Source organism: Melopsittacus undulatus, chromosome 9, assembly GCF_012275295.1.
Source record: "Melopsittacus undulatus isolate bMelUnd1 chromosome 9, bMelUnd1.mat.Z, whole genome shotgun sequence".
NCBI classification, from domain to species: Eukaryota; Metazoa; Chordata; class Aves; order Psittaciformes; family Psittaculidae; genus Melopsittacus; species Melopsittacus undulatus.
Genome location: NC_047535.1, coordinates 24,550,512 through 24,575,431, shown reverse-complemented (window position 1 = coordinate 24,575,431; position 24,920 = coordinate 24,550,512). Strand labels below are relative to the sequence as shown.

Below are 24,920 nucleotides of genomic sequence, written 5' to 3'. Positions count from 1 at the left end.
GAAACGAGATATTTTAGGGTCAAACCAATAGCAAGTGTGCAAGGTAAGCTCAAATTCAAAACAAAGCAACGTAACATAGTAGTAAGAGAAAACAGCACTACCATAATCAACATCTGCAAAGCCACAACACAGCAAGCGGAAAGATTCCACAGAGCAATGAAACCAAGAACGACATAAAAAAGGGCTTATATCAGAAAAGCTGGAGATACAGGTCCCATGTGCAGATCTTCAGATAGTACAAAGAAAACAAGGCAGAGTCACTTCCACACTCACCACACACATAGATAATTTGCAAGGCAATTCTAAAACTCTTCTGCCTGAAGTTAAAACCAATCAGCTTTAACTGTCCTATTGCTCTGCTTCATTTATGTGAGTGTGCAGGATACGTCTGGAACATGCATGGGAGAAACAATAGAACCCAGGCACACCTGCAACTGCAAACAAATCCAGTGCCCTGTGTTTGCCACCATGTTGTTCTACAAAAATCCAGAGTTTTAATATATTAAAATCTAGCTCTAAAAACCTTGTCACACCCTATATGCAAGCAAAACCCTCTGGAAAACACACGTATCCATCACACTGCTTATGCCACTTAAGACCCCAATAAAAGAATACTCACATAAGTAAACATTTTATTTACTGTCAGTTATAATTCTCAGCTTTTAAGTCTCCCATGAAAACGCTTTCTTCATTTACAAATGACTCAAGAACAGTGCCTTGTCTATCTTCACCTTCTATATGCACTGCAGCATTTCAGTACACAAGATGACCATATTCTATTAAACTCTAAAAGGTCACTACACACTGCTGCCATAAAATCAACTTTGTGTGAAACAGATGACATTTCTAGTACAAACACAATATTCAAGTCACTACAGGGATAAACGTGTGCCAGCTGCTTTTCAAAGCAAAACCCTTGTTTACAAAAAAACAGCGGACGCAGCAAGAGCCAACAGAGCACTGAGAATTAGTCACAGAACCTCATCCAAAACAGACTTTCTTTTCAGAAGAACTAGGAATGTCACTAAATACGTATCTGGATTACCCATAGAGAGTAAGTTCTATCATGCTGTCTCAAAACTCATGAGCTCATGCATGCTTGTTGCTTGTTTTGTCATAAAGCTGGCATTTTTACTTGATTTCCTAGTGCTGCAGCAACTTGTCTTTCCATTAATTTCTAGAGCTGGCAAAATGTTTCCACAACCTTATTCGATACACAATGGATACAGTTTGTACCAGAAAAATACTGAAGAGTTTTGCATAAGCAGTTTTGCAAAAGCAATCAAAACTGGTACAAGGTAGATGTAAACACACCTTCTCCATTACAAATGGCACTTACACAAAGCTTACTGAAATCCTGCTGAAATTATTACTATGCTTGACATTTTAGTTAAATCACAAGTTTTAATCTGCTTTAACTGTCTTGGCTACCTCCCCAAATAAGGAATAACTCTGACTCCCATAAGGTGACGTTTTTATGAGAAATAGAATGCTGACTTCTGTTTCTCTTCACACAGTTACACACTCTTTAGATTTCTGCATTCTGAAGTTAGAAGATGGTCCAGGAACTTACTCCATACAAAACAATCATCCTTTTGAATTATTCATTTGTTTCAAGCTGAATTTGCATACAAGTTTTGGAAATTCAACTGCACCAAGCCATGCTTCCTTTGTTTGCAAGGCAATTGGCCTTATGTGATCATGCCACCCAGCTGTCCTGCTGCCTCTCCTCCTGCAGCTCTGGGATGTATGAGCTTATTTCAACTCAACAGCCAGGTACAGGAATCAAAACTCCCACAGGCTATGGAAAAATCCTTTGCCCTCCCATCATCAGCTGGGTGCCACAGTACAAACCTTTGGTGTGCCAGCTGCAGCAGCACATCACCACGTGAGGAAACCAAGCTGAGATAAAACCCTTCCTCTTGCCTAGCTGGCAGCCCAGGAAGGTAAGCAGGCAACACAGGAATAGAGGGAAAGGAGGAGGAAGAGGAGGAGACAAAACCTGGAGGGTATTAGTAAGGCAACAGCAAAGATGGGGAAGCAAGGGGTGCCACAAAGGTGCGGCATGGGGAATGACCAAAGGAGTCATAGAAGACAAAGTATGTTTGCAGCAGACACGATCAGAGCCCCAAATACACATTGAACTAGACTTTGTTAGTTCATCTGCTCTCATAACTTTATTAGGAACATAAGAGTAATTTAAACATTCTGTATTCATAACACAAAAGTGAATTTATTAACACAACTCCTGCATTTGAAACCAACAGACTGAAGACATACATACAGTAATTTTTCAAGCAGCTTCTGGTTCCCATCTCTTACAGAAATTTTAGAACCAAGAGGTCTCATCATCCCAATTTAATTTGTTTTCAAAGACAGAAAACAAGGAAAACTTGTTTTTTCCCCCAGCTCCTGGTTTCCCAGCAGTGAATTAGCCAAATAAATAAGCTGGGGGGAGGAGTGGAGTATATGTCCCTGAAGAAACTAGTGCTGATTTAGCATACCAAGAAATGCTGACCAATGATTTCCATGGGTCATGTCTGTGGTTTATAAAATGTGAGTTATTTTAATAAGTTGTAGTAAGTTCAGGCCCTGAGACAGCAAAACTTCAGATGCAATTTGAATAGCCTTTTTGTAACAGAGTAAAATATGGAAAATTATAGGTAAACACAAAAAGCATTCAACTGAAAAAACCCAAAGTTTTATCTCTTCTTTTGAAATGTTTTCTCTGCTACTTCCAGATTCTCTTTCCAAGCAGGTTAGTCAGCAGTGTTGCACAATAAGTTGTCCAGTGCTGATGATATTAGGTATGGCAACAAACCATATGAAAAACACAGTCCAGATTTCTGAAGGCACCACTGCTCCAACCCAAGTCAGCTAGTCTACTTCTCATTTAACAACCCCAGATTAAACCGCTTACCATATTAACCAGTCAGCTATTTCATGAACATAGACACAGATGCATAGCTTTTTAATGATTACTTGTAATCTTAGGGTTTACTGATAGAAAATTTTCATTAAGACAAAACAAATTAATGCCACTTCCATTCTGAATGGATGTCCACAGAATGGATTTAACCAAACTACCTGAAATTAACTCTCACACACACCAACCCTATCTTTTCTTCTGCACCACCACTGCAGGAATGTCCATTCAAATTATATCCTAGAGGTTTTTTTTACACAATGCATTGATTCTTTAGGCAATTTTTGGAGCTGAGTTTTTCAGACGCATTAAAATAAAAGACATTTCAAAAGTCTGTTGTACAAATCTATTTTCGGATATTTTAAGTTGGCTTCGGTTTTGGAAGAATCACAGTTTTACTCCATTAAAGGCCCTTTTTGTTTTGCATACCTACAGTAACCTCCAATTGCATCTGGAACGCACACTGTGCTGTTTAGCAATTCCACTACAACTGGTTTTCAGCTCTCACTGTCCCCAGTAAGGTCCCTGTATTTATGGATGTCATTTGAAGGCTAAAAAGGAAATTCTACACAAGTTATTCAGCCTGATGTAGGTGAGACGAACAATGGACAAGAGCCGTGCTGCTGTTAGCACAGTCAGGTTATGTGTGTGTACACTCAGACTGTCGATAAAACGTGTCCAGAAACAGCACAGGCCCTGCAGTAACACCATTTCTACATGGCAAAGTTGTAACAGCTTGGAAGAAATTAGATAACTAAAGATTCTTACTGCAGTTTTCAAACGTCTTTTTTTAAACTGAACCGAAGTCGAAAAGAAAGACCCGAGCGAGCCGTTCAAACCCAAGAACGCCCCAGCAGAAAGCGTTCAGTTATGCTAATACACCATACACGCATTTTCCGCTCTCGGCTCGGAAGATCAAAGTAACAGAGAGGTTCGGGAGGCCCCGCTGGAAGCACGGCAGGGACAACGCTGCCAGCCGCGACGCGGAGCTCCACGGAGGCCGGGCCAGCGGAGCCGCCGCCGGGACCCCCCCGCCGCGGCTAGGGCTCCGCGCTAGTGCCGCTGGATGCCCGTTGCTCATCCCGCCCGCCGGCTGCCACGGCGCCGGACCCCAGCCGCGGGGCACACCCGCCCGGGCCTCGCATCCCCCCGCCAGCCCCCAGGTACAGCCCTTGCCGCGGGGCTCGGCGCTGGGGCTGACAAGCGGCGGCCACGACACACCTCCCCTCGCACCTGGCCCGCCGTGGCAAGCCGCAAGCACCCGCAACCCACCTCCGGCCCGCTCCGCCACGCACCCCCTCCCTGCCTCTTCTCTCCCGTCGCGGCGGCAGCCCCCACAGCCGATCCGACCGCGCAGGGCTCCGCAGCGAGCTGCAGCCCGCAGGTACGGACCTGGCCGATTCCGGCCTCTTGGGCCCTGTTCAGGGGGCGAGCGGCCGCCCTCCCGCGCGCTGTTTTCCCTCACGGCCGGGTCAGCGCGCCCGGAGAGGAGCCGCCGCCGCCGCGAGCAGCCGGCGCCGATCCAGGCGCCCTGCACCGAGGAAGGGAGAGCCGAAAGGGGAAAAGAGAGAGCCGCTCTCTCCCGCGTTCCCAGCCACTTCCCCTGTCGCTCGCCAGCCCAGCGCCGCTCGTACCTGTGTCAGTCCCTCCCGCCGGCTCACCCCAAGCTCTTGCCCCGCTCGGCGCCGTTCGTTTCGTTCCTCATCTAAAATGGCGGCCTCACACTCAGCGAGACATTTATCCTCCGCCCATCGACCTCTCGGCGCTCAGCTCCTTCCCTTTCGCTTGTCTCTCCTTCTCTTCGCGTCCTCCTCCTCCTCCCCGCCTCCCGGCCTGACCGCAGAGCGCCGAGCTGTCGATTGAGCCCGCTCCTCACCGTCCCGCCGCGGGCCGCCATTTGGGAGCGGGAGCGGGTGAGGCGCTGCGGCTGCCCCCGTCCGGCCGCGGAGGGAGGCGAGGGGATGGGAGGCGCTCCCGCCGCCTCTCCTCCTCCATCCCTTCAGGGGCTGAGGGATGAGCTCTGCTCTGCGCCGGGGAAGGTGGAGCGGGCCCCGCTGGGGCTGCCGCGCCGCATCCCCTGAGCCCCGCTCCCCCCTGCCCTGCGCAGCGTGAGCCCCGAGGTTGTGTGAGGATTAATTAAGCGGGGCCTCAGCCGCTTCCAGGGCAGCTCTCATAAGTCCTACCTGTGCAAAGCAAAGGCTGTTTGTGCAGGAAACAGGCAGAAATTCCCAAGGGGCGGTACGTGCCGAGAGGGGAGGGCTGGGAGCTGCTGAGGGGACATCAAACACATAGCGTGCAACCCCTGTGCCTGCAGGAGACGAGGAGCAGCTGTGGGACAGCCGCCCTCTGTGTGCAGCCGGCCGGCCTCCACCTGGGCGTGAGGCACGAAGAGCTTTGCAGTTACTGCGGCTGCACCGCAAACCGAGCGAGCTCTGGGAGCTCCGGCTTGGAAACGCACAGCACTGCATATTCACTGCTAAACAGGTAAGTTATCGCCCCCAAAGGAGGATGGCCATGGCAGCTTAAAACATCTCTCCTAGAACTGTTTTTTAAAGCGCATACATGTTTGCATTTACAGTCGTATAGGTTATATTAATTGTTAATTAATAAGCACCTCTCTAAAAAGAGCCTCCATCAAAATTCTCTCAGCCTTATTTGGGATTTCTCTACAGAAGAAGGTTTATTCTGCTATAAACCAAGGCTTGAGTTCAGCTAAAGTCACATTAACCTCACAGAGGCAAGAAACAAGAGCAGTGCTGTCTCTCCTAAGCACCAAATGAAAAGCACAACCCATGCAAAGTCTGTAGCTCCTGGTGCTCTCCAGGAAGAGGTGTGGTTGCCAAGTAATAGGAGATTGAATTGGGGATGGCAACCAGGAGTTCCAGAAGGCTAAAACAGACATTTCCATGTCTCTATAGGGTACTACGGTTGAGTACACTGTGCCCATATGCTCTGGAAGTTATTCCGATGTAATAATGCCCCCAATTTAGAGGATAATTGTTAAAAGACAAATTTAACCATAATGTTTGTAGCACTTTTTTTACAAAGCAAAGCACATGCAGATTTCAACCTTTTTAGTACAAAAATTGCTTACTCCTTTCTTTTTTCTCATCCTCATTGCCATGGGCTCATATCTACCAGAAAAGCAAATCCAAACCAAGGACATTTTAAAGTGTGAATCATTCTTTTCACATTCTTATAGAGCAGCTTTTCTCTTAAATGGTCACATTTAAACTGAAGGAGTCCTCTGATGCACAGGCACAGTTTACATGACTTCAACAGGAGTCATATCTATGTATCTGACTGCAAGAGTTGGCCTTGGAGAAACAAATAAACTCAAAGCACTGTGTACAATAAATATTCACACAGCTTAAGACTAAGCATATCCATGTAGCATGGTAGACAAATAGAGATTTGCAAAATATGCAAAAAGAGTTTAAAATATTTCAATATAAAACACAAATAAGACTATGCCGTGAGATACTTAAAAGGGAAAGAAGAGAGGGATAACCACCTCAAGAAGAGGTGATTTTGACAGAAGACCTTTCATAAAGTTTTAAACTTCTTTAAAAGTGTAGAAAGATGAAGGATTGTAGTCATGGAGCAAATGAAGAAGGATTCGGAGGAAAGCAAGCCAGGTTTCAGATAAACAATGTAATACATGCAAAAGAAATAACATTGTTATAAGAAAGAAAAACAAAAGCAAACAAGAAAACCAAGCAAAGAAACTGGAACATTACAGCACTAAAGCAGAAGGGAAATAAAACTGAACAAACTTTCCAAAATAAGCTGAAAATTCTTAGCATTCTTCCCAAAGTTTATCTGTTTGTGTTTAGTGGTTAGGTTTACAACATGTTTAACATGTGAGTGTCCAGGTATTAAGATTTTCATTGGTGTAGGCATATAATCTTACATTTTCATAATCTGAAGTGGTTTCTACCTCTATAAAAAAGCAGCAAGAGGAGTGATTTGAAGGAGAGTGAGAGCTAGGGTTCAGGGTGGGCTGAGTTAGTGACAGTAGCTATTAACCTGAAACATTAGGCAAATCTGTGGAGTGGTTGTAGACACAGGAAGTCCCTTTCATGCAGCAGGTATGTCAGAGGCAAAGCTATCTCAGCTTCACAGGCTTGAGTTTCCTCACAGTTAAGAGTGGGATGGATGATGAGTGACTATCTTTGAGAACGGTTTTAATACTGACTACTGGAAAGCAGCATGTAGGCTATAACCTGTTACTAATTTGTTGTGGTTCAGTTTGCTATGTGCAATATTCACGTACTCCCAGTCTACTTCACTGTGGTTACCTGGGGAGTCTCAAAAAATATAAAATGTTTTAAGTGACATTGTATAACCTTCATTGTAGCTTTAGCACATTAAATACCGATAAGCCTCAGAAGAAGGAGCAGCAAGCATTAGTGTAATGCTGACTGGGAAAAGGAAGAAATGTATATACACACACTTTACTACAGAATTTGGGGTACCAAATCTTACTCCCTTACTCTTCAAGCCAAGGATTTCTATAAGACAAACTTCGCCGTTTCGTACAGGGTTATTCAAGCCACATTGTACTGCTGCAAGGTTTTTTTTTATGTATACAATAAATTATTCTCTTATTACCCCATTAGAGTTTTTTGTTTGCTGGTTTTCAATAAAACTTTGCCTAGGAAAAGCTAAAGTCACGTTAGACACAAAAGAATTGCAGCATGCAGAGACCAGGAAGAAAGTGGCTTTGAATAAATCAAGCAGTAGCAACCTGAAAAAGAAGCACTCCAAATAAGGAGCAACTTATTTGTGTGATGATGCATAAACTATTCATATTGTGTAGTTCAGCTGGAAGACTTTATTATTTCCCCATGTCACTGAAGTGATCAAAGAAGAGGGGTGGGAATGTAATTTATAGTTTGTTTGGATTTTTTCATGCATTCTCAAATTCAGATTGCATACATTACTTTACAACAATAGGACATCTCATATATGAATCTCTTAAAGCAGCAAACTTGTTTTGGTGGAATGGAAACCATAGCACAGTCTGTTCACATTAATTACTTTTGTTGTTTTATCCTGAACAAACTCTTAACTCTTTATTTTCTCCATATCCAAATAAATGTGGGTGGTATTGGGCTGGCTACAGTGTGAACCTTTCTCCACTCTCTTCAGCCAAATAGTGAAGCTAAACCTTGGGAGTCTCTCTCTTCCTTATGAAAATAACACCCAATTTCCCATAGGTACAATGCAAAAGACACCTCCTTCCAACAACTTCAGTCGTTACCATCAGTGCTAGATTAAGCATGTAGTGGCTTCATTACTTCCCTGGAAAGGCTGGCTTCTGGAAGCAGATCCATTTAAGCAATTCCTGCACTCAGAAACCTCGGGGGAAGGCATTCAGGCTGAGACAGGGCTGCGTGGGCTTGTGTATCTGCAGGTTCTAACCCCCAAGGATTTCCTTCTTTGTCTCAGTACGATACAGAATAGACTGCCTGGTACAAACCTCAGAGATGCTGAAGCATGATGGAATAACAGCATATATTTTTAAATATACTTTGGTTTATTTACTGCCAGGGTCAAGCTAACTTAAGTGCTTTAATAGTTACAAGAGCTGTTATGCAAAGTGTCTTTTGTCATGTTTTACACATGCACACACCTCGTGAGACACACTGCCTGAGGTAAACACATTTTGCCATAGGTGCCTCCACAGTACTGCAAACAAGTTTTGCCTTATCTGTTGACCATTCAATTCTGTATATAAATCTTAAGTTAGTATCTTTCATTTTTCCTTTCTTTCCTCTTTTTTACTGCTTTAACACTTTCATTTGAGAAACACATTTATGTAAAAAAAAATACACAATTCCTTGTAATGTCAAGAATATTATCCTCTACAAGTTTGTATATCCTTCCAGAATCAATCCCATCTATTAGGCAGTCATAGTTACATGGTTCTTGGGTTGGCCTTATATAAACTTAACAATAAAAATATTTAATAAAAACATCAATTGCAATAAATTTTGAAGACAAGTTTGTATGGAAACATTTCAGAGTAAAATTGAAACAGATTTTCATTAAGCCTTGCAGTAATAAATAAATTATCCTGAGAGCAGTACACGATAATCTTTCACTGAAAAAATTGAAGTTATGCTTGCCTTAATTCACTGATACTCATATATGAAACATTATTAAAATTGTCAACACACTCTGTACCAGTTTTCAGTCCTCCATATGCTCCTACTGTAATTTATGGTATTATAGATATCCAGTGTCTCTGGGCTTGTTATATGAAGTGCAGCAGAGAATTTCTGGTTCTCCAATTTCGCTGCAATGCAGTTTGCTTCTAGGAAAATTCAGAGGCACTGCACTCCCCCATCCAGTTCTCTCAGACTCTTCTCCAACCAGGGGGAGTTCAGTTGCTTTCCTGAATTTTAGATCTTCATGTGCAGTACTCATTACCAAGATTTCATTTTCTTCTAATGTAAAGAGAAGTTGTGACACATAAGAATGCTGAAATCCAAAATGAAAGCAGAGGTCCTGCTAACAGACAGTTGTCTCTGCTCCATGACTCAGCCTATGTCCACTGACTCATTTGCTTCTATACACCTTGGCTGCCTCTTTGTTTGCAAATGCAGTACCAGCTGGCTGGAAAAAATACAATTAAAAAATTAAAATATCACCAAAGCCACGGAGTTTCAAAGGGATCTCAGTTATATGGTTAAAAGGGATCGCCAGTTAATGGTGACACGTATAGTTCTATTTTATTAGGTGACCATAAGCTATGCTTTTTCTTTGTAGATGGAAATATATTGTAGGGATAGCAGTTAGATTCCCCATGCAAGGGTCAACAATCAGAGTAACATTCCTTTCATCACAGACACAATTTGGGAAGCCTCAAAGAGGAGCATAAGACAAACATAGTAAGTTAGTGTACAGCCATATACTGTGAATATCAAAGCATTAAAATAATTTTAGAATAACAACTTTTAGATTTAAATTTAACCGATAGGTGCTGCCTGCACAGTGAATAAATTCACAGTCTGAATAAACATTATTTGAGCTCAAACAAGGCAAAAAAAATAACTAAATCTAGGCTTTCATTTGTGGGTATTTGAACAGTCATTCCTCCTTCATAGACAATAAATACAACACTTTGATTTGCACATGTATTCTATTTTTGAAACCCAACCAAACTGGTTTATTGGGTTTATTTTGACTTTCTGAAAAAGTCTAACCACAATAAAATCTATTCAGAGCTAGGTACTAGAGTTTAAAAATAACAATGCATAAATAGCTCTTTCCTGACAAACATTCTTAGAACCAGCCTGAATGTATAATTGCTCAGCTGCAGAAGGGGTTTTATTACACCTGATACAGAGCCACATAAAGAGACTGATCATCTGATCTGGCATGACCTCAAGCTGTGCATTGGTTTTCCTGAGCATGGACAATTTCTAGTGTGTAGAACTGAACTGCATTCAGTGCTGGGTTTCTCTAGAAGTTACTAATTGTAATAATGCACATTGGGATGACAGCAAAATTGAACAATCGCAAGTACTGGTAGGGTGAAATAGAAAGGCGTGGATATGCATGTATGTATCTGATTATATCACAGTGCCTGCGTATGTTCAAAACACATGGAAGGATGATAGGCAACAAAAGGTGAAGTTATGAACTTGCCTGTATCTTTTTATAAATCACATTTGTTGTGATTCCTCATGAAAAAGCCAGGCTTTCTGATGAGAACCTAGTCTTGTCATATGTATCGTGTACAGAGACACTCCCTTGTGCTCTTTTTTACTCCGCGCTTGTCTTTTATCAAAGGTAGATTCTAAGAGACAAGGGAATCAAAAGCAGTCTAGCCAGCATATCTATCCAAGCTGCTCTCCAGCACTGCCATTCCCAGGTAAAGCCAGACTAATCAGAATATAGGTACAAGGTTATAAATACCTGGCATCATTCTAAATACCTGGCATCGTTCAAAGGTTCAGTGTATCTAGCAAGAAGACAAAAGTCCATTTTAACCACATTCATGTACTAAGAGAAACAGAACTCTTTATTTACCGTATTCTGTTATAAAAAGCTCTGCAAAGTCAAAAAAAAAAATTATTTGGCTTTCAGCACAAGCCTATTTATCCATTGTCTTTCAAGTTCATCTCAAACAGATAAACAAAGATGGGTGATCAAAGGCATACATTACCTTTGGCAATAGACCCCTGGTTTAGCTAGCCTTTGATACTTTGTACCTCGGTGTCACATACAGCAAGCTGTGCTTAGAAGGGTATGACAAGGGTTGTAATTTGACATTATGTTGTAAGCAAGTAAGTTCAGACACGCTCATGAAAATAGGACAACAGTGACAGAGTTTTGTTATAAAGCTGATGAAGCTCACTAGCTGTACAAGCATAAGTTCATATCAGAACTTTCTCAAGTGTACAGGGTTTCAGAGCTAGACTAAGGTCACTGGTGAAAATGTCAGTGTATGCTAATATACCCCATCTCTGTTCAAGGTACCAGCATTATTGTTGTCAGCAGCAGAACACAGCAGTAGGTTTCTCCATGTGGAGCTCTGTAAGATGATGCACCAGTGGAGGTTTGCTATTAAAAAAAAATAAATTGCATATGTATATGGCTAATTTAGTCTGCAATTATAAAAGGGGGGGGAGTGCTTTTGTCAGATGTTTCATGTCATTTGTTGAGGTTTTTGTTGTTGTTGTTACAGATTCATTTCTCTTAGATTAGATAGTGGTGAGATTGATTCTATCCATCAGGATATCATTTTTCTCCAATGGAAATGTCAGTTTTATTCTGTTTAAAACTTTGAATACAAAATTTGGTTCATTTTGGTCTTGTTTTTGTAAGCGCTTTTTTATTTTCTTTTTAAAATTTCTTTCTGTAAGATAATAAAACCCCAAAACAATGCTATGAGCAAAACAACTCAATTATTTCAACAGTAATTAGCAAAGACATCAGGTCAAAGGAATGCAAACATACAAGTCTCTTGCTATGCCTCACTGCAAAACTGTGGTGTGCTGCATTAGGAGATTTGTTAAATCTTTCAGCAGTTGCAGGGAAATAAGTATCAACATGTCTGCTTGTACCCGAGTATTTTTAATACTTTCAAGATGTATATCTAATACTCAGATGTATTCATATTAATTTATTCAGACATTCCTTAAGTTCAGCCTTATTTCTGGTGGAGACAGAAGCTTTCTATTAGCAACAAATTATGTAAGCCTTCCTTTTGCATTTCATCTACATGGAACAGTGACATAAGGAATTAGGTAACTGCTAAAACATTACTGCTGAGACATCACTTTTAGTTGATAGGCAGGCCAAATTTAAAAAGAGTATCTTTTGGGGGGCACTAAAGGCCTGTTTTTCATGAAGTAAGTGTTGCTAACATCTTTGTGAGTTACAGAAACCTGGTTCTATGTTCACACACTAACGTTCAGACAGGAAAAGAAAAAAAGGAAAAAAAAGGTTAGGTTTTTTCCCCCTAACACATATAAAGCTGAATGAAGGGCAAGGAATAGCAAATGATACAGATACACCTCTTTTAAGACTGTCTCTTGAAAATAAGTTTAGGTGGATTCTTTTCCTCCTCTTGTAAAGGCCATATGGTGAGTAAGAATGAGTATGACCCTATGCTGGTGCATGCAGTCTTAAGATACTTTGATCTAGCACTCTGGGTAAATTATCTGACTTTTTTGTAGTTTTCAGGATCACAGGCTTCAGAATTAGCTATTTCAACTAAATATTTGGGTGAAACATTCAGCACAAAGCAACCAAGTTATTTCCCCAAGAAATGGATTTTGATTTATTGAGTTTTCAAGTAGGGTCATGCTCTTAGCTGACAAGAATGCAAGCAAGATGCTTTACATTTCCCCCACCCCAGCCTTCAGCTAGCATTCGATAACATACGGTCAACTATGCTTATTCTTAAAAATGTATTGGTGCTAACAGACATAGGATTTTTTTGCAGATTTTTATAAGCAACTTCTCAGAATACTTGAAATACAGGATATCCTATATATTTTTATAAATTAAATCTATTCTAGATTAATATTTTATACCTGCTTTGTATATATCTAGGAGAGTTCAGGATATTTCCAGTGAAACCAAAGGTCTAACCTCAGGTTTTAGTGCTATCATCACAAAGCATACGACTGGGGGTGGTTACTGTTACAACTTTTTGTATAATGGCTACACTTTGCCCTTTAACTTCTACAACTGTGCTTTTCTGCCCATCTTCATATACCTCAGAGAGATGTCAGAAGGCAAGATTTAGCATTGAATTTTGAGATGGTGGAGGGAAAAGACCAAAACCACGCAACAAAAAACCAGAAGCAAGCTAAACACAACTAGGAACACAGGAGGGTTAAAATGGTAATGAGAAAATCATTACCTTTCAGTATCAGAGGACAGGATTTACTAAATTTAGTAAACTCCTTATTAGTAAGTTGAGTATAAGAAAGAAAAATCAGCTCTTCCAGATGCACCTGGCATTCCACTTTGCTTCCAGGTTCTCTCCAAGGTGGGCCATTACTTTTAAATGCACAAATATGTAAAACCATGTGCCAAGCCTCAGTGCAATTAAGTTTTCATTTGAACACACCCTGGAGCAGTCTACAGTATTTAAGCATTATCAATGCAAAGCTTTAGCATCATGCACTACCATCAGTGTAACAGTTTGTCCTGCAGTATTCAAAGTGGTGAAATCTGATATTAACAGTATAGCTCAGCTCCTCTGGTACTTGGAGGGGAGTGAGTGTTACCACAGGAAAACCTAAGTTAAAGACTTAGAGTTATTGTATGTGTGTGTTAGCCAATATTTTGTATTTAAACCATGAGATTTAAGAAGCTTCCATCTGTCAAAAGGAGTGATGGCAGGTATCTCATGTATTTGAAAACCACAATGAAATCTCCCATTTAAGTGACCAAAAGATACAATGTGCCTGTTCAGGAAGAATTTCCACTTCTGTAGCAATCCTAGGAAGTCTTTGAGTATGAGTAAGAACAAGGATCTCTTCTCATATTTGACACAAGACAGTTCATATAAAATAATAGTTCATGTATTTATTTAATGCAGGTTATGTAATTCACTTGAGTATTTAATTTAAACATGTGGAAAATCCTAGTTTCTCTTTGGGATAGGAAATAGACTCAAGTGATTAAAAATCTGCTGGTTACTTTTCCTGGTAGTTTTTTGTTGCTTGTTTTTGTAGGAAGTTAAGAATTCTCCAAGGAAAGCTCCAATATATTTGTGTGGCTTTGTGAGCAATGGAAAGAATTTACAACAAAATATGCTACTGCTGTACCGTGGTATAGAACAAGAAATAGGCAAGTAAGGATCGCTGAGACTCCCTTTTATAGAATAGTTTTCCCTAGAGAAAAGTGGAACTGCTGTAGAACAACTTCTGTTTGAGGTGGTGCTTGCCAAGGAAGCCTACCTTGGACTCTGGCAAAAAGCCATATGTTCTAATTACCTTTACTTTGCAATTTACGTTCTTGGTAAGAAAGTGCTGCTTGGAAGTAGCTAATAGTGTAGAATTTAGTAATCCTGAGTAAACTCAATTGTTCTGCTGGGACAGAAACTAAGCAGTCTTTCAAAAAACTAGAACATAAAATAATGTTCTACAAAAGAAGACTTGGCAAGGATCTAAACTGCTGGTAGCCAAAGCTGAGCAGTATTATAAATAATCTTTTATGTAGATTATCAAACAATATTTTCCTTATGAAAATAGGTCATTTTCACCTTGAATACGTCATTCCTCATTCAAGGTAAGGAAAGAACAGCAGTTTCAAGAAAACTTTTATCATAGGAGAGAAAATATAGAATTATTCTTTCACAATAATAATGTAGTAGAAAACTTTCAAAGGAAGAATAGTATTTATATGGTTATTAACAGGGTTATTTACTACAAGGCATAAAACTTCATTAGCATTTTAGAATAGATAAATATCATTATGAGTATCAGTGTGTCATACTGAAGCAGCTGTTGATACACTATAGAGTTGTTTTCAGTTACGCGAGCATCTATCTTCAGTCTAAACTGCTTTATTTTTAAGGTTAACCTATACTTTTAGTCTGATTTCCATTGATACTGCAAGAGTAAACAACCAGCAAAGAGGCTCCTATTATCAGGCAGCCTCAGTCACCCTCCGCTTCAGACATTGCTCTCTTCCCCCGCCTTCACTGCTGCCAAAGTTGTTGCATCACCTGCACTGCATAGGTATATGCCACCCAGGATGCTTTCCCACTGAGAATGCCAGCTGTATTTAGCTGTTGATAATGAAGAGGCTGAAGAGAGCTTTTCAATTCAGAGAAGCTTTAGAATTAGGCTAAGAAGTTTTTACAGGTTATTCTTACCAGAATTAGATACTATCAGATAGATTGAACTGAGTCAGCCTTTATATTTCATTAGAGAGCTTTTTATTATTTTGGCTTAATTTCCTGCCATAAGCTTTCACTTCCAGCAGAAGTAGTATGAGTACCAACATGCGTAACCATCACAGATGATGTGCTCAAAGCAAGTCACAGGGCTGGTAACATGGACATGCAGTTCATGGTTTTTGTCTGCAGTTAAAGCTTCACAGTGCATCAGAGCGCTTGTCACGTGGAGAAAAACTGTGGATTTGGTTAAGTTCTTACACCTCAGGCATTTCCTTTGTGAAGAAAAAGTAGGAAGAGTGCTATGCTTCAGGGCTTAGGTGCCATTACAGAATATGTGTTACAGTCTAATTACATACTGCTGCCAAAGGGACAGTCCCTTTTTCCACTCTCAGCCCCAGCTGCATGCTTCTTCCCTTCTCATACTGGATCTAGCAGTCATGACCCTGCATAGTGAGTCAGATTTTGTGTTCTCATGACTAATTTCCCAATCCCAGCACTTTTTGTTTAACACAAGCGAAGGAGCAGGAAGGCTCAGCTGGTGGATGAGATGTGCAGAGAATGGAATAGCAGCCTACAGATCAGTTATTTGGTTTGTGAACCTGCAGCCCAAGTAGTTACAAACTCTGTGATCCCAGAAAGAGTATTATTTGCCATATGCAAATATCTCAAAAGCGATACCTTCATACTCATCTGTTTATCACACTGACAGAAGCATCAATATCATTATGTACAATCAGAGCTTAAGTTGCTAAATTAGGGGGTTCTGTCTATTATTCATAAATTCCACCTATGTTACAATTAACTCACCTCGGTATTGTCTGATTTGAAAAAAGCCCATTTGACTTCTTCAAAAGGGGTATTAAAAAACAATAGGAGTAAACAGGAAGGGTTGAAAGTTTGCTGATAAACACAGGTTTACAAGATGCTTGAGACTTAAAACACACACAGTGAAAAAGTGCAATATTAGATTGTGAAATAGTAGATTAAATATTATGCAAATGAATGTAAAGCAACAGTCTAGGAAAAGACAGCCTCCATCATAGGTAAACAGGGGTTCAGATTTAGCTTTTGTCAACCAGACAGAGAGATGTGAGATTTATAGTGAATAACTCCCTAAAAATGCCAGCCCAGTGCTCAGCAGTGGTGAAGACAAGAAACAATGTGAGGGATTTAGGATGAGAGCTGAGAACAAAACAGAGGAAAGTAGCTAGTGCATTGTATAAATTCAGGATGTCCCCACATTTTGAATACAGCATGCAGATCTGTTCCTGTGCCAGAACATATGGTTAATAAAATTAAGAGGAACAGAAAAGGGCAGCAGGGATTTTAAGAGATAGAAACCAGATTCTCCGTAAGTGACTAACTAAATTAGGACTCTTCAGCTGGGAAAATAAAAGGATGACAGAAAAAAGTTATTTTTAAGACAAGTACCTTTCATAAGCCTATGGAGTTCTGTTGTAGAGACTAAACAGATAGATTTGAATGAGAATTAAGCAAACTCAGAGTGGGTACTTGGGTGTGTATTTACAGGCATTTCCAATGCCAGGTTCTCACAGCACTTCACAACCACAGCAAATCCAGTGACCAATGATTAAGGAGAGTGCTGTGAACAGACAAGTGTTTTGCCCTGCTGTGACCTCCCATGCTATAGCAGTCAGTGACAAGTCTTTCTGAATTAGAGACGCTGTTTCTGTACATTTGAAAGTCTTCTATAGTTCCATGCTTCTGTGAGTTGCCTTTTGTATATTGTGCTCATCTTGCTATGATTTTATATTGAACATGCCAGAGTCAGGTGCTTTTAAGTTCTCATTTAGCAACAAATTACTCTTTCTGACAAATGACTTCTTTCAGTTCATAGTGCTCTTTGTTCTGCAGTTCAGCCTTCTTAGCCTTGGAGGTAAAGGCCCTTTCAGTGTGTTTGATTTGTGTTTTTTTTTTTTTTTGTGGGGGGGGCAGTGTTTGATTGTTTTGAGTGAGAGCTGTTTGTTTTTAAGTGAGTAGATGATGCTGAGTCCGTAGTAGAACATCTTCAAACTGTGAGGCACCTGCAAGCATTTTATCCTTTCAGCTGTTACTGGAAATGAAGACAGATTGATTTGCCTAAGGGCACATGGTGAATGAATGAGGGGGATGGGAGACAAAGTTGAGGAGCAATGGCTGGTAGTCTGATGTTTCAATATCCAGCCATACAACTTCCTCACATAATTCTTACTGTATAACAGCAGTTATCCTGCAGGTTCACCATACTGCCAGACACAGCTACGTGAGATATGCTAGAGCTGAACATGGTTGATATATGTATTTACACATGAAGATATTTATTTTGTATGATCTCAGTACAGACCACAGTTAAAGCAGAGCATGTACCTATGACAGGGTACAACTGGAGAGTTTTAGGACTAATGTACAAAGCAGATGCCTTCCATTTGTATAATGGGACTTCTCACACAATTTGACTACCACATTTAGAGACATCTGTGAACTGAATTGACATGCTAAGAGAGCTAGGGTCGTTCAGCTTGTAGAAGGCTCCTTAAGAGGAGACCTGAGAGCAGCTCCACTGCCTAAAGGGACTACAAGAAACCTGGAGAGGGACTTTGGACAAGGGCCTGTAGGGACAGGCCAAGGGGAATGGCCTTAACCTGCCAGAACAGGGGAGACTGAGATGAGCTCTTAGGCAGAAGCTCTTCCCTGTGAGGGTGCTGAGGCGCTGGCACAGGCTGCCCCATCCCTGTCAGTGTTCAGGTTGGACTCGGGCTTGGAGCAAGTTGCTCTAGTGGAAGGTGTCCCTTCCATGGCAGGGGTTGGAGCTGGATGAGCTTTTAGGTCCCTTCCTACACGAACCAGGCTGGCATGCCGTACTAATGAATTACCAGATTTTGATTTACATGCATCTCTGAAGTATTACAATACAGATCTTAATGTTTTACTATATGTAGCAAGTATGTGAAGTATAATAGAACTACACAGCATATTCCCACCAAAAAGGTGTTTTAAAATTAATTCTACTTTTACTAAATACAGCCAATATTATCAGTTTGTCACTTTCAAGTGACAGTATCTCAGTTCAGTCATTTCAAGACATTTTCATCCCTTTCCTACTTCTGCTCTGTGCTGATCTGATTTTGCTTGATTTCCATCCTGGATGGTACTTCAGTTACTTTCCTCTTAGTCCAATTACTGTAATACCAAATGGGCAGATTTTCTGCCTTCAAAATGTGCCTTAAGTCCAAGGTTCTGACTAAGCCCAGTTTGACCAAGAATAATCACTATCTACTGATACACATTACTTAGCATTTAAGTCATGTGCAGCTCCTAACTTGAAAAGGATTTAAGACACAAGTTTTAGATCCAGCTCTGTTCTCCAAATGCTCCCTAGTTCTTGGGATCTTGAACTGGTAATCCAGGACTGGCTGGGCTTTTTAGGAAAATCATGGCTGAGATTTAGCAATGCTCTTGTTCCTTCACAAAACCCTCACAGAATTCTGAGGAGTGCAGGTTTTGCCTTGCTTGACCTTTGTTTAAGTAAGTAGGACAAACACAGTTTTCTTCCATATCCAGAAACTGGAGTTAAAAAAACAGCAATATGACATAATACTACTTTGAAACATTTTACAGTGAAGCAGAAATCCCATCTGCTTTAATTTAAGGGTTAAAAAGCAGTTCTATGTTTGCAGAAAGTTTGCAAAAAACCCTGAAAATCCTCTACAGGTATATTCTAAAGAAACATCTGGGTGTTAACTGCAGGAACGAAGATACATAGAGTATATAAAAAGATGGTGGTTTCAGAGGTTTTGTTTATATATAGCACTTCCCTTGGCAACCCAAAGTAGCATTAACATGTGTGACATGGCTTTTAAAAGGGCAAGTTTAAAGCATGCAGGATTGTCAGCACAAACTGCTCCCCAAAATAGGCAAGTCAAAAAGCGGGGTGAGCAGAAGAAACAACATTTTCCCATGCAGGTATTCTGGAAAGTATTGCAGACATAGTAAGCAGCTTACAGAGAAGCCAGGCTCCAAGGAGAAGTACAGTGAGGAACTCTGCAGTCAGAACCCTAACCCTAAGTGTTCAGTGATAAAATTTATCATCCTGATTCTAGGAGCAATACAATGATTCTAGGAGTGATATGACCACAGGCTACAGAAATAGCCACAGATGGAGTCACATGGAGTGATGTAATGTGAGTATGGAATAAATCCTTGCTTTTTTCAAATGAAAAAAATTATATTCAGCAAAACTCTAGGAAAAACACAACCCAACAAAAAGGTTAGCCCCAGTGCACCCAATCAGGTCATGGGCAATATTCATCCATATGGATCCTGAGAGAGCTGGGTTGTTCAGCCTGGAGAAGAGAAGGCTTCTTAAGGGGAGACCTGAGAGCAGCTCCAGTGCCTAAAGGAAACCTGGAGAGGAGCTTGGGACAAGAGCCTGTAGGGAGAGGCCAAGGGGAATGGCTTTAACCTGCCAGAACAGGGGAGACTGAGATGAGCTCTTAGGCAGAAGCTCTTCTCTGTGAGGGTGCTGAGGCGCTGGCACAGGGTGCCCAGAGAAGCTGTGGCTGCCCCATCCCTGGCAGTGTTCAGGTTGGACTCAGGTGCTTGGAGTAAGCTGCTCCAGTAGAAGGTGTCCCTTCCATGGCAGGGGTTGGAGCTGGATGAGCTTTAAGGGCCCTTCTAACACAAACCGGTCTGGGATTCTATGATGCTTACATCAGTATCCCACAGTAGAAAAATCTTATACTAACATTAGCAGAACAGTGCCAAGTGCACAGATTTAATGGATAAGACCTTAATTTCTGGAACAGCTAATCTCCATTTAATGTGTTTCAGTTTTGCACCCCACTCCTGTAGTTATATGCTCCAGGATAAGGTTTTCCAGAGTCTAAAGTATTTTGAAGAGATCTTACTAAAAACATACTCCTAAAACTTTTCTAAGGAAGCCAGATAGAAAACAAACCATTAGAATATATTGAAAACACACAGCACAGTGCTGAGCTGTGAATGGTTAAAGAAAATTAATAGCTGTATGCATTGTGCTAATGCACTAATGCAAGCAGAGAGCATCACTCTGTATGCCCTGGTGCATGAGATTATTGGCCAAGTGGTTGACTATTTCAAACTGCATGAGAAAGCATCACCCCTTCCAGCATGGAATATGGCCAGAAAAGAAAACAAAACAAAACAGGGGCCCTGCTTGCTATGAGCTGCACATGACTTGCCAGGTCCATTCTATAGAACTGGTCCTGAGTTTAAATTAGCCCATAAATAGGTTCTGCATTATGTCATCTTTCTATCCCATTGTAACACCATTGACAAGTTCAGCAACAGGCTCATTTGACTTTGGAGCCCAAAGTTGTTGAAGTTACTTTTTCCAGATTCATGAATTGCAGTTTCTTTTATTCCAGAGTACTTGAATATGCAGGTATGATGCTTTATGCCACTTAATTCCCTTCATAAAGCCAGGTGTTAATAGTAGTTTTGATAAAAAATGCACAAGAAAAATATGTACAATATTATAGCAAATTTTAGATTACAATGAGCAACAACTACAAAGGCATTGGATTTAAAACAGTACAGGGCTCCAGCTGTGGCTCTACCAGAACCTACTTAGTCAAGTCACTTAGGTGAGTAATTGGAATATACATAAGCAGTGTTAAAGGCTTTACTGGCTCTGAGACCAAGTTAAACACAAGAGAGAGATTTCCAAGAATGCCAGAATTACTGTGTTAGTGGAAGAGCAGCAGTTGGGAAGAATGGTGCAGTAGCAAAGCAGTAGCAGAGAATATGCATTGCTAGCCACACCTGTAGCTTCAAAAGCATTGCCTCAAAACCATGAGATTACAGCAAAATAATAATAATAAATAATAATGATCCTGTTTAAGGATTAGATCTGTCCCTCGGGGAGTTGTTTCTACTCCCTCAGCTACCCCCAAAAGATAAGGAGATAATGTATATCATTACCACCACCATTCTTGTGTATATTTGTCCTCAAATTCCAGAGCTCTTTCATCCCTCCCCATTTCAACCTTCTCTCTGACAGGGGTTGATTACTTCTGCTCCCTGTCCTGGCCTTACTGCTGCTGCTTCTAGTGGTACACAAGGAGGAAAGCAGCTTTTCAGAAGAGTTCTGTCCTGTAGAGGGCTAAAACCCACAGTGGGGCTGGAACCTCTCATATCCTCACAAGACTGATACCAGTTCTCACATGATCCAAGGAAGTCACAGGACTTGGTGATGCTGAACTAGAAAGACTAAGGTGAGATCATCAGCTCTGCCATGAGTTCTCCATGTCATGTACATGGGCTACACCTAAAGTGCTCTGAAAGAGCCATTTCCAGAGCAGCCATGGGTACCCTGCACCTGAACACCCATAGTTACTGCCCTTCTTCAGGCTGATAACCCACCACATACGTACCTGAATATGCTCCAGCTGTGCCCAAAGCAGCACCAAGAGTTTTAAAGCCTCTGCCTTTGCATCATGACCTGTCTTCCAATCTCAAAGGTTGTGTCTGTGAGACATTACACTGATGTCTCCAGTTTTCAGTCTTGCTTTCTGTTCTTTCTTCACACTATCACCGCTCAGTGAGGAAGGATGAAGCAAAGAAAGCTGAACATCACAAGACTCTGAGTGTGACTGTTATGAGGACTCAATTCTCAGATTTTGGAAAATGTTTTGTTCAGTAAGGGTCCATAGCCTCCTGATGCCTCTATTTCCTATCCTTGAAGTGGGAACGGGCATGTTTCCTTTGTTCTTACAACACTTTTACCTGTTTAAAGGCATCAGCATTGGTTATATGAGGGACATACTCATTTCTGATCCAGGATTCCTGCTAGCATTGTCTATGACTGTAATATTGACAAGAAAAATTTCTCTAATGCTTACTAACACTGGAAAGCTACCAAAAAAAAAACCCAAACACCACACCACACTGAATCAACACACTGCATTGGAAACCAACAAATAGCCCCTTTACTACTTAGAACAAGAAGGATTAAAGAGCATACTAGAATAGAAAACAGAACTATTTCCTACATAAATTCCCACTTTAGCCGTGAATCAGCTGTAGGTGTTACTCAGCTTCTGGTGGATGAGAGGCAGAGTGTGCTGTGGAAGTCAGGAGGGAACCTCACTGACATTCCTGGGCGAAGCAGGCGCTTGTGTCCATGCACAGCAAACTTCACACTGTAGGAGAAAGTCCCACTTGCAAATAGCATGGTCCTCCTCCATCTGAAGCATCTGTCTCCCTTCTTTGCTATGGGGCATGGGGAACCAAGAGGCAAAAAGACTCCCAGCAGAGAAATTCATCACAGAAGGGCATGTTCTCCAAAAGCACATGTTTGTATGTCCTTTTCCACTAGGAAAAATCGGTTCTGATTTAGTGTTTTTTTTTTCTTTGCATTCTTATCACTCAAAGCATTTGCACATTTGTTCCCAACATGTGTAATAGCTCCTATGTTTACCTAGGAAGGGTTTCACTTGCAGCATAAACAAACTGGTTTTGCTGTTCAGAGTATAAACAGAATCAAAATTCAGAGTTCTCAGTGTGCCAAGATGACTCTGTAATGTTATGAACATTGCACTGTTCTGGGTAGAAGCCCTACTTGCCCCATGGCCTGTGAAAGAACATCATTAGCACTCAGCTCCTGTTGCAGTAGTTGCAGGGATACTCAATTTTATAGAGGCTATTTGGTCCAAAATTGTGTCTGAGGAGTGTCAAATGCATCATAAGTCAGCAAGTTCCCTAAAGAATAAAAGTGATGACTGCTTTGTTTCCAAGCTGGAAAGGACAGTTAAACCCTGTTGAGATATAACATCCCAGGAGTTCTGGAGAACAGGATTTGTATTGCTTACAAGTCTTTCTGGAAAATGTATGAAGACTTCCAGTGGGAAGTTTAAAATAAAAACTTGTATGCCAACAACTTATCTTGAACTTATAGTCTTGTTTGCATAAAGCTCTGATCTCCCAAAGCCAGCTGTGTAGCAACAACTCTGTTTAATCCTGCAAAGGGAAGTTCTTCCATGTATTGTTAGTGGTATGGCTCATCGATGATACAATCTTGGTCTGGCTTGAGGAATAAACTATAGTCCCTGACAAATTCCTTTGACAGTACAGTGCTGTTAATGCTTATGATTCTCCCAAGAGTGAGATGATCCTGTCCTGTGATCCAGCCGGACTTTTGGAACTCCAGCAGTTCCAGCTCTCACATCATTTTAGCGCTACCTGTGGAAACCTCCTCTGACTACCTGCTATTCCCATCTCCTGGGGTAGAACACCTAGGTCATTACTTCACAAGGCACATGGACCTTTCTTTCTCTCCTTCATTACCTGATACGACTTTTATCAGCAGAGATTTAACAGGAAACAGAATCATTAATGCAGCCCTCATAGGAAGAAAGGAAGCAGAAAGTGCCCACGAGTCCAGCCTGCCCTCACCCCTTCTCCTTGCTGTTCTGCAGATGAGGAATCAGCTGGGCTTTCCTCTCCCTCTCAGCATGGAGGTTTTCTCTATTTGGCTGGAGGTCTCCAGGCTAGAAGCTGTCTCAAGCCTGGGGTAAAAGCAGGTGCACAAGGAACAGAAATGTCAATAAGGACCATGATGCAATGAAAGCTGGCTGACCTGGGTATAGATGAGGGATGTTGTCATCAGGTGGATCACTAACTGATGGAAGCAGATAGGATGGTGGAACAGAATGTGAGGCGCTACTGGAAGCTGTTATCAGGCACTTTCAGAAGCTCTGTACCCCAAGGGCAAATTGTATTCTATACACTTGGGAGAACTGGCAACCTCACCAACTCCTGTAGAGAGTGCTTGGGATAATCAAATAAATAGATATATACACTCCCACATGCTGTCTTGTTCCTGTTGTGCAAGTTTCCTTCCTTGGGATATTTTGAGATCCAGACTGGACTTTTTGAGGTTAATTCTGCAGTACCAGCACCAAATTCAGAATGGAAGATATTCTCCAGCTGTTCACCACTGAGGGCTAATACACAGCTAGTATCAAGAGTGGTAGCTGAAGATAAAGCAATTGGAGTACAAAAAGTGCCATGAAGTCTCAGACATGGAACTCAAAGTCAGTGAGATACAGGGGAAGAATTGAGGAAAAGATATGCATGTCGGGATGGTTGTGAAGGAGCTGGCGAATGAAGTTGCAAAGCCACTGGCCATCATATTTGAAAAATCATGGCAGTCAGGTGAAGTTCCTGGTGACTGGAAAAAGAGAAATATAACCACCATTTTCAAGAAGGGGAAAATGGATGACACAGGGAATTACAGACCAGTCAGTCTCACCTCTGTGCTGGCAAAATCTGGGAGCAGATTCTCCTGGAAGGCATGCTAGGGCACATGAAAAAGAGAAAGGTGCTTGGTGACAGCCAGCATGGCTTCACTAGGGGGAAATCCTGCCTGACCAATTGGGTGGCCTTCTATGATGGGGCTATGGAACTGATGGACAGGGGTGGAGCAGTTGATGTCATCTACTTGGACTTGTGCAGAGAGCTCGACACTGTCCCACACGACATCCTTGTCTCTAAATTGGAGAGACATCAATTTTATAGGTGGAGCATGCGGTGGATAAAGAACTGCCTGGATGGCTGCATGCAAAGAGTTGGGGTCAT

At 41.4% G+C, this 24,920-nt stretch overlaps 1 protein-coding gene and 1 long non-coding RNA gene across 7 annotated transcripts in view; one reads left to right on the top strand and one right to left on the bottom strand.

The window, feature by feature from the left end:
- The window catches only part of RAF1 (Raf-1 proto-oncogene, serine/threonine kinase), a 43,188-nt gene extending 38,486 nt beyond the window's left edge, over positions 1-4,702 (bottom strand). The window contains exon 1 of one of the 3 annotated variants that reach the window (XM_034066484.1): positions 4,561-4,702. The gene's annotated coding sequence lies outside the window, so the exon portion shown is untranslated. The remainder of the gene's footprint in view (positions 1-4,560) is intronic. The other 2 variants (XM_034066485.1, XM_034066486.1) reach the window with 2 other exon arrangements.
- A 227-nt stretch (positions 4,703-4,929) lies between these two features.
- Positions 4,930-24,920, top strand: part of LOC115946549 (uncharacterized) — a 65,971-nt gene continuing 45,980 nt past the window's right edge. For 3 of the 4 annotated variants that reach the window (XR_004080601.2, XR_004080603.2, XR_004080600.2), the window contains exon 1: positions 4,930-5,410. This is a non-coding gene — a long non-coding RNA (uncharacterized lncRNA). The remainder of the gene's footprint in view (positions 5,411-24,920) is intronic. The other variant, XR_004080602.2, reaches the window with a different exon arrangement.